Below are 8472 nucleotides of genomic sequence, written 5' to 3'. Positions count from 1 at the left end.
GTAAGGTGGGATATTCATAGGTTTGGGGATTTAGATATGGACATCTAGCTGGGCATGGTGGTGCCTGCTTATAATTCCCGCACTCTGAGCCTGAAGCCGGAAGATCACAATTTCAAGCCCAGCCTGGGCAATTCAGTGATTTAGTGAGACCCCTTCTCAAAAATAAAAAAATAAAAAGGCCTGGGGATGCAGTTTAGTGCGAAGGCCCTGGGTTCAATCTCTGGTACAGCTCTTCTGGTACAGCTCTGTATCTGAGGATACAGATGTCCTCAGGAGCCGTTGTTCTCTCTAACCCACCCACCAGTAGCTGTTCATGGGTATGGTGCTGAGTGAGGAAGGATCGAAGGCTTGCCGAAGGCACGAGCCTGCCTTCAGTGCTCCCCCACCAGGGTGATGGAGCTGGGGTGTGGGGCTCGCATGCAGACGAGTGTGGAGAAGACAGTGCCAGAGTGAGAGGAGGTGGTTTGTCACCCACAGAGTTGAGCAGAGTTAGAAGCTATGGAGATGGCATTCAGTCCAGTTTACCACTAAGGGCTTTCCCTCAGTAACTTTTCTTTCTTTCAAGATGGGTGTCTTACTATGTTGCCCAGGCTGATCTCCATTCATGAGCTGGAGAGATGCTCCTACCTCAGCCTCCTAAACAGCTGGGATTATAGCATGTGCCATTGTGCCAAACGTCCATAACATTTTTTTTGTGGCAGTGGAGATTGAATTCAGGCGTTCTCTAACACTGAGCTATATCCCCAGCCACTCCTCACCATTTTTTTTTTCTCTCGGCACTATGATTACAGGCTGTAGCACTGGGCAGGGCTCCTTAGAATCTCTGCAAAGGAAGATATGTGTCTATGAGATCTAGAAAGGTCAAAAGCAGGGTCCAGTTCTATTCAAATCAAAAAATATTTACTTGGTTGCCAATAGTCATTAATTAATTAATTCATTCATTCATTCAACAAATACCAATAAAGCCATTTTCCAGGCCCTTTTGCAGAGTGGGGGATACATTTCCGAGCAAGACGAAGTCCTGGCCTTTGTGGAGTTTAGATTCCAAGGGGTACAGACAGGCAATAAACAGATAAGCACATAAAACTATAATATTTCAAGTTGTGATAAAAGCTGCAGAGGAAACATAAAGCTGGGAAAAGGGGTAGAATGCCCAGAAAGACACTGTTCTTTTATATCAAATGACAAGGATGGCCCTATGTTAAGGTGACATTGGGCCAGGGTCTGAGGGCAATGAGGGAGTAAGCCATGAGAGTTAAAAACATCCCCCAAAGAGGGGAGAACACATACAGGAAGTGTACCCTAAGACAAAGGGCTTTGAGATAGATGTTCACAAAACAGCAAAGAAAGCTGGGCATGGTGGCACACACCTAGAACCCCAGTATTCTGGGAGGCTGAGGCAGGAGGATAGGAAGTTCAAGGCTAACCCAGTTATCTTAGTGAGACCGTGTGTCCAAATAATTTTCTTTTTTTCTTTTTGCTTTTTGGTTTCTTTTCCGGTACCGGGAATTGAACTCATGACCTTGCGCTTGCCAGGCAGGTGCTGTGCTGCTGAGCTAAATACCCAGCCCCTCAAATAATTTTTTTTTTTAAATAGCTGGGAGTGTAGCCCAGTGCAAAGGCCCTGAGTTCAGCAAGGAGACAAGGATGACTAGAGGGGAGTGGACACGGGAGAGAGAGAGGACTATGGAAAGAGGGGACTCGGAGGGCAGAATCAGAGGGGGCACTGGAGGTCAAGGACGGACTTTGGCTTTTACTCTGAGATGGAGGCCACGGGTGGGTTTTGAATCAATGAGCCTGACTTGGTTTACACTTTTGGAAGCTCCTTCTGGCTGCCTCATTGAGAACAGAGTGAAGGGGAGCAGAGACGGAGGACGCCAACATGCGTTAGTGACTAGGCAGGGGAATGGCCCCGGAGAGCCAGCGATGACGGTGGTCATCTGAGGTCGGGCTCTGGGTGTACTTTACAGGCAGGATCAGCAGGACCTGCCGCTGTGGAGGTGAGAGAAGGGATCCCGGGTGACGCTGTTGTGACCGGGGAAGCCGCAGCCTGTAACTGCCAGTCACGAAGACGGGGAAGAGTGCGGGAGGGATGGGTTTGGGAGGGAAGATCGGAAGTCGGCTTGCTGGTTCGCAGCATGCTGAGTGTGAGCTGCGAGTTGGCCAGGCATGAGGCTGTGTCAGCCCGGGCAGAGAGCCGGGCTGGAGATGTACAGTTGAGAGCTGTCGTGGAACAGACAGCCTTGAACGTCCTGGGCAGACGAACTCGCTCAGAGAGTGAGTGTAAACAAAAGGAGGAGGGGTCCAAGGGCCAAGCCCTGAGTGTGCCTGTGTTTAGAGATCCAGAAAATACAGAAACACTGGGAGACGGGGCTGAAAGCAGTGTGTACGTGCGTGGCTGCGTGTGTGGGTGTGCGTGTATCTGCTGTGAGTTCTGTAATTAAGGGTTTGTGTAGCAGAGCAAAGCCACACGGACTCCGGATCTGTGAGCAAAGTTGAACGCATGCAGAGCAAGGCCGGTAATCTCTCCAGCAAGTGCCCTTGAGCCGAGTTCACTGATCTCTGCAAGAAGCTCCTCTACCTTGAGCTCAGGGCGGCCGGCAGGAATAGCCACTGGACTCAGACCCGAGCTGGTGTAGGGACATCTCCGGTCAGCCTCACAGCCAGAGTCAGTCCCTCGCCCTAGAAGCCTCCTGCCTGAATGTGTGAGTCCAGGGAGCCCTTTCAGCCCAGAGTTAGTGCATTTCCTCAGAAGGCCTCAGGGTATCCACCCAGTTCCTTTGCTACAGTGTCCTTGGAGTGTGGGTCCTGCAGCGTGAGGTCACAGCACACCAGAGAAACCGCATAGCTGAGACCCCAGCAGTGAACTCCAATCTCCTGCCCAGAGTTACAGCGCATGGTGGGAAGAAGGAGCAACAGACAAAATTGGGGTGCAGCAGGGAGCAGGGGTGCCCAGTTGTTGACCAGAGGGGCCAAGGAGACCCTCACCCAGGCCAGCACCTCCGCACCTCCCAGGCAGAGTCTGTGGCATCAGATAGCTCTTCACCACCATCCTTCTGGGAAGAAAGTCTGGGCCTGATGGGCTCTCGGTCTGTTACCTGGAAAAGGAAGATATTTATTTATCAAAAACTATGCAGTGCTCCTGAAAGCCAGGAGGGTTTGAAGTAGATCAGGTCAAGGTCAGGTTGGGATTGTAGAGAGAATCACTAGCTGGTGTCTTGGGCAGTGGGTTCAGAAGCAGAGAGAACAGTGAAGGAGTTGTTGAGCTTCTCCAAGCAAGAGAGGAGCGCAGGTCAGACAGGGGCAGCCGCAAGTGGCTGGAGGAAGCAGATCTATGAGAGAATGGTAGGGCCTGGAGACGCTTGGGTACGCAGGGAGAGAATAAGAATTCATTACACAGATTCTTATTGGGCACCTTCGACAGCCAGGCATAGTTCCAGGTGCTTGGAATACTGTACAGGCTGAATAAATGAATAACTGAGCAAGCCCTGTCCTGGTGGAGGTCACATTCCAGGGGGTGACAAGCAGGTTCCTGCCTGCAGCAGATGGTGGGGCAGGTCTCCGAGACCGGCGCGCTCGTGAAAACAGAAGCTGGCTTGCTGGAGGGAGAACGGCTGAGTTCCACTGCACATGCGCAAAGCGCCTCTACTGCGTCCAGGGAGGTAGCCAGCAGCAGGCGGGTGGAGCTGAGACGGTCTGGCCCGGTGCGACACGAGGGTCGGCAGCGTCGTCCCTGGATGGTTCCGAACCCAAGGGAGATGCCGAGAGGCTCTGGGCAAACAGGTGTCTTGCAAAGACCAAACTCTGAGGAAATGGGACGTCTTTGGGAAGAGCAGAGGAGGGGAGAGGAAGGCAGGCCAGAGCTGGGTGAGCTGGAGACTGGGTTGCCATGGAAATCCTGGCAAAAGCCATCACAGCTGCCAAGAGAGGTGTCCACAGGGTCTGTCTGGTCACCGCGGCCACTTTGTGACACTGGTAGGGTGTGTCGGGGGGTGGACGGACTGCATCTCGGTGGGCTGAGGGGTAACAAGAAGTAAGAAGATAAAAGCAGTTTTGAAAAGTTTGTCCAAGAGAAAAGGGCGACCTGTCCACGCTCCCAAGGGAGACCAGTAACAGTGCACGCAGGAGTAGGACGGATAAAGAGAGGGCCACCAGGGACCAAGGAGCACCCCCTGGCTCCCACAAGCTGCCTTCCAGCTACTTTGGACTGCTGACCTCGGGGGGCCCTGTGCCTCAAGGAGGTGGCCAGCGCGTTGTCAATCACCGGCTCTTAGGGTCCTCGGGCTTAGATTTCAAACACTACCTGGCTGCTTCCAGGTTAAATGACAATAGGCCAACTTGTCCACCTCCTTTAGCCTTACTTTTCTTATCTATACCGGCATCTTCACAGGGATTAAATAAAACAACTGTGTGAAGATAATGCCCCTGACCTGTCCAGTTGTAGCAGTTAAAATGGCAAGTTTCACGTGATCAAAAAATGTGGTGGCTGGGTGTGGTGGTGCACGCCTGTAATCCCAGCACTTGGGAGGCTGAGGCAGGAGGATCGTTTTGAGTTAGAGGCCAGCCAGGGCTACGTAAGTGAATTGGAGGCCAGCCTGAACTGCATAGTGAGACCCTGTCCCCCACTAAAAAATGTAGTGAATGTTTAAATTTTTAAGAATTTGTTATCATAAAAGATGCATTACCATTAACCCCCCACAAAATATTTTTTAAAAAACTGCAAATACTTCCCCTCACTTCAGACACACTTATCACTTCATCCTTGGCAATGTGTCTTTTACTGTAACAATTTTCAAAAATTTAAACATATAGCATATATTTCAATCACCCCTTATGTGTGTGTGTATAATCATAATTTTAAAAGATTAATAATAATATGTCCAAATCATTGAATTATAAGGTCTTATGTTCTCCAGGCTGGCCTTCAACTCTTGGGCTCTAGCGACCCTCCAGCTTCAGCCTCCCAAGTGTTGGGACTATAGGCACTCACTACTACACCACCTCCCTGGTCATCCATAAGTGTCTTTTAAATGGATATATCACGTGGTACATATGTTATACCACAATACAGCTGTTTAAAATGTTCATGTGGCGGGGTATGCAGATGCACACTTGTAATCTCAGCTGTTTGGTAACCTGAGACAGGAAGATGTCAAGTTTGAGGCCCGCCTGAGCAACTCAGTAGAACCTTGGCTCAAAATAAAATTTTAAAGGGGGCTGAGATGTGGCTCAATGCCCCCTAAGTTGAATCCCAAGTACTGGGGGTAAAAAAAAATGTTAATAGAGGCCTGTGGGTGCATCTCAGTGGTAGAGCACGTGTTTAACTTGCTTGTAACACTGGGTCCAATCCACAACAACACACACACACAATGTTGAGTTGCTAAAAGTGCTTACCAAAAAAAAAAAAGTGCTTACTGCTTTTGAAGTGATGTTTGGACTGAGACCAACTTACTGCCAAAGTTAATTTTTATTTGTTAGTACACATTGACCTTTATGCGCACAGCTGATAATTGAATTTTCACGGTAAGCACTGCCGTGGAAGGAGCCAGCACCTCCCGGCTGCTTCCGGCCCGCTTCACTGAGCACCTTCTCAGAGGTGGGGGTGTAGGCACGTGTGAGGCCCTGGGGTCGATTTCTAGCTCCGCAAAACAACACCTTGGGTCCTCCGGGTTTGGTCCTCTGAGTAGAGGCCACCAGACTCCTCCTGCAAAGCTCCCTTGTGGTAGTGGAGCTCTGGGGGCTCCAGCCCCCCCACCAAGGCTCCCAGGAGACTGATGTAAATGGGGACATGCTAAGCACTTGGCAAGCAGACAGGAGGAACACGGGGTGCTCCGTGCCCGTCCACTGCCTCTTCCTAACACTAATAGCCACCGTGGTTTTTGCTGCTTCCATTTTTATTATGGAATAAAATTCAGTGGCTCAGAACAGAGAATAGATGAGGAGCATTAAAATATGATGAATCAGGCCATTCTCTACTTTTCCCCAGAGAATCTAACAGTTCTATGAATCCTCTTAGAAAAAAAAAGTCTGTCCTGATCACTTCTGTTTCTCGCTTCCCAGAAGAATCACTTTCAACTTGGGTGGGTGCTTTTTTTTCTTCTTCTTTTTGTCTCTTTCTCTTCCTGACATTTTTCAAATTAGAAAACAAATTGTAGAGGTGAGGATTCCCTTTTTTTTTTTTTTTTTGGTGATACTGGGAATTGAACCCAGGTCTTGTACATGCTAGGCACATGCTCAACCACTGGCCCTTCAAAAGAGCTGTGCTCTTGCTAAGTTGCCCAAGCTGGCCCGGAACTTACAGCTCCCTTGCCTCAGCCTCCTGAGTAGCTGGAACCAGAGACGTGCGCCACCATACCCGTGGAGCACTCCAATTTTGATGGTCGCATGTGGGTGTTCAACCTTTTGGCTTGCCTGGGCCTCTCTCAGGAAAAATTAATTGTCTTGGGTCACGCATAAAGTACATAATATAGTTAATTTAGATAAGTAACAAAACTTCCTTTATTTTTTAGAGTTTAGCTTATTATTTTACAAAATAACACCAGCCCAAGTTTAATAATTAAATGAGAAAACTTGAAGTCTGCTCACTCACAGTAAACACCTATCGTCACAGGCACACCCACGTGTGCGTAGGTGGTAGGTGGAGATATCATTATCGACAATTGCTGCATTTTATTCCCTACGTCGTACAAGCTCGTGTGACGTCTGATACATGGGGACAGTGATTGGCCTGTGTGCGGCAGGCGCAGGGGGGCGGAGTTAACCCTGCACTAGCTCTCCTGCACAAGACAGTGGTGTTGCCCGTGCAGTTGACGACTAAGCACTGTACACTGAAGTCATAAAAATATCCCTAAAAAAAATCACATAGCGACATCAGAAGTCTGTCATATGGGGTTGATTTACTCGCTGTTCGTGGCTGTGCGTTGGAGATGTCCACTGTAATAGAAACACGACTACTGTGTGCCAACCACTCGACCACGGTTGTTTCCTATTGCGCTACAGACTGCAAAATGTGCTCCTCTACATTCTATCTCTGCTTTTTTCTTTTTCTTTTTAATTTATCACTTTTTCAGGGCGTGGTGGCACATACCTGTAATCCTAGCACTTGGGAGGCTGAGGCAGGAGGATCGTTGCAAGTTTGAGACCAGCCTGGGCTACAAAGTGAGCTCCAGGCCAGCCTAAATAGCATAGCGAGACCTTGTCTCAAAAAGAAAAAAAAAAAAAATTATCACTTTTAGCTGGGCATGGTAACGCACTCCTGTAATCCCATGTACTCAGAAGGTTGAGGTAGGAGGGTTGCAAGTTTAAACCCAGCCTGGGCAATTTAGCAATTTAATAAGACCCTGTCTCAAAATTAAAAATTTTTAAAAGGGCTGGGAGCCTGATATGATGGCACATGCCTGTAATCCCATCACTCTAGAGGCTGAAGCAGGAGGATCACTGCAAGTTCAAGGCCAGCCTGGGCTACAAAGTGAGTTCAAGGCCAGCCTGAACTACATAGTGAGACCCTATACAACTTAGGGTATAAAATACAAAAATTGTCAATAATGATATCTCTACCTACCTACACATGGGTGTGCCTGTGAGGATAGGTGTTTACTGTTAGTGAGCAGACTGTAAGTTTTCTTATTTAATTATTAAACTTGGGCTTGTGTTATTTTGCAAAATAAAGGAAGTTTTGTTACTTATCTAAATTAACTGTATTACGTACTTTATGCGTGGCTCAAAACAATTAATTTTTCCTGAGAGGCCCAGGCAAGCCAAAAGGTTGGACACCTAGGTGTGACCATCAAAAATGCCCTCAAAAAATTTCTTTAAAAGAGGGGTGGGGATGTAGCTCAGTGAGGAGGTCCTGGGTTTCATCCCTGGTGACCCCCAAATCATTCTTTCTTGTGATAAAAAGTCCATAACAAAACTTACCACCTTAAATCTTTTCAGATGCCCAGTTCAGCAGCACTGAGGGCATTCGTGCTGTTGAACCATCAGCACTGTCTAGCTTCAAGACTTCAGCATCCGAACTGAAATTCCGTACTCACCCAATAAAAATGCCCCATTCTGTTCATGCCAGTTCCTGGTAACCACTGTGCTACTTTCTTTCTCCCTGAGTATTCTAGGTACTTTATAGAAGTGGAATCAGATGATAGTTGTCTTTTTTTTTTTTTTTTTAAAGAGTAAAAGAAGGATAACATAGTAAGAGGGGGGCTTACCAAATTGCAGGCAAAGTGGTAGGAAATTATCAATGGTTGTTGTTTTACATACTGGTATCCACAAGATAGTTTCTCAGGAAAACAAATACACAAATAATAGTGAGTTACAGACAAAAGTGGTAGGAGATTATCAATGGTTGTTGTACTATACTTTGGTATCTTCAATGTGGTTTCTAAAGAAAATAAATAAAGCTATACATGAGTGACCAATTGAATAATCATTGACTATTCTCAATGGTTGTTGTAGGAAACACAGAGTAATAAACAT

The sequence above is a fragment of the Chinchilla lanigera genome, unplaced genomic scaffold (genome assembly GCF_000276665.1).
Source record: "Chinchilla lanigera isolate Chin_1 unplaced genomic scaffold, ChiLan1.0 scaffold00049, whole genome shotgun sequence".
Classification (NCBI taxonomy): Eukaryota; Metazoa; Chordata; class Mammalia; order Rodentia; family Chinchillidae; genus Chinchilla; species Chinchilla lanigera.
The sequence above is the reverse complement of the archived record's forward strand: the minus strand, read 5'-3'. Positions refer to the sequence as shown.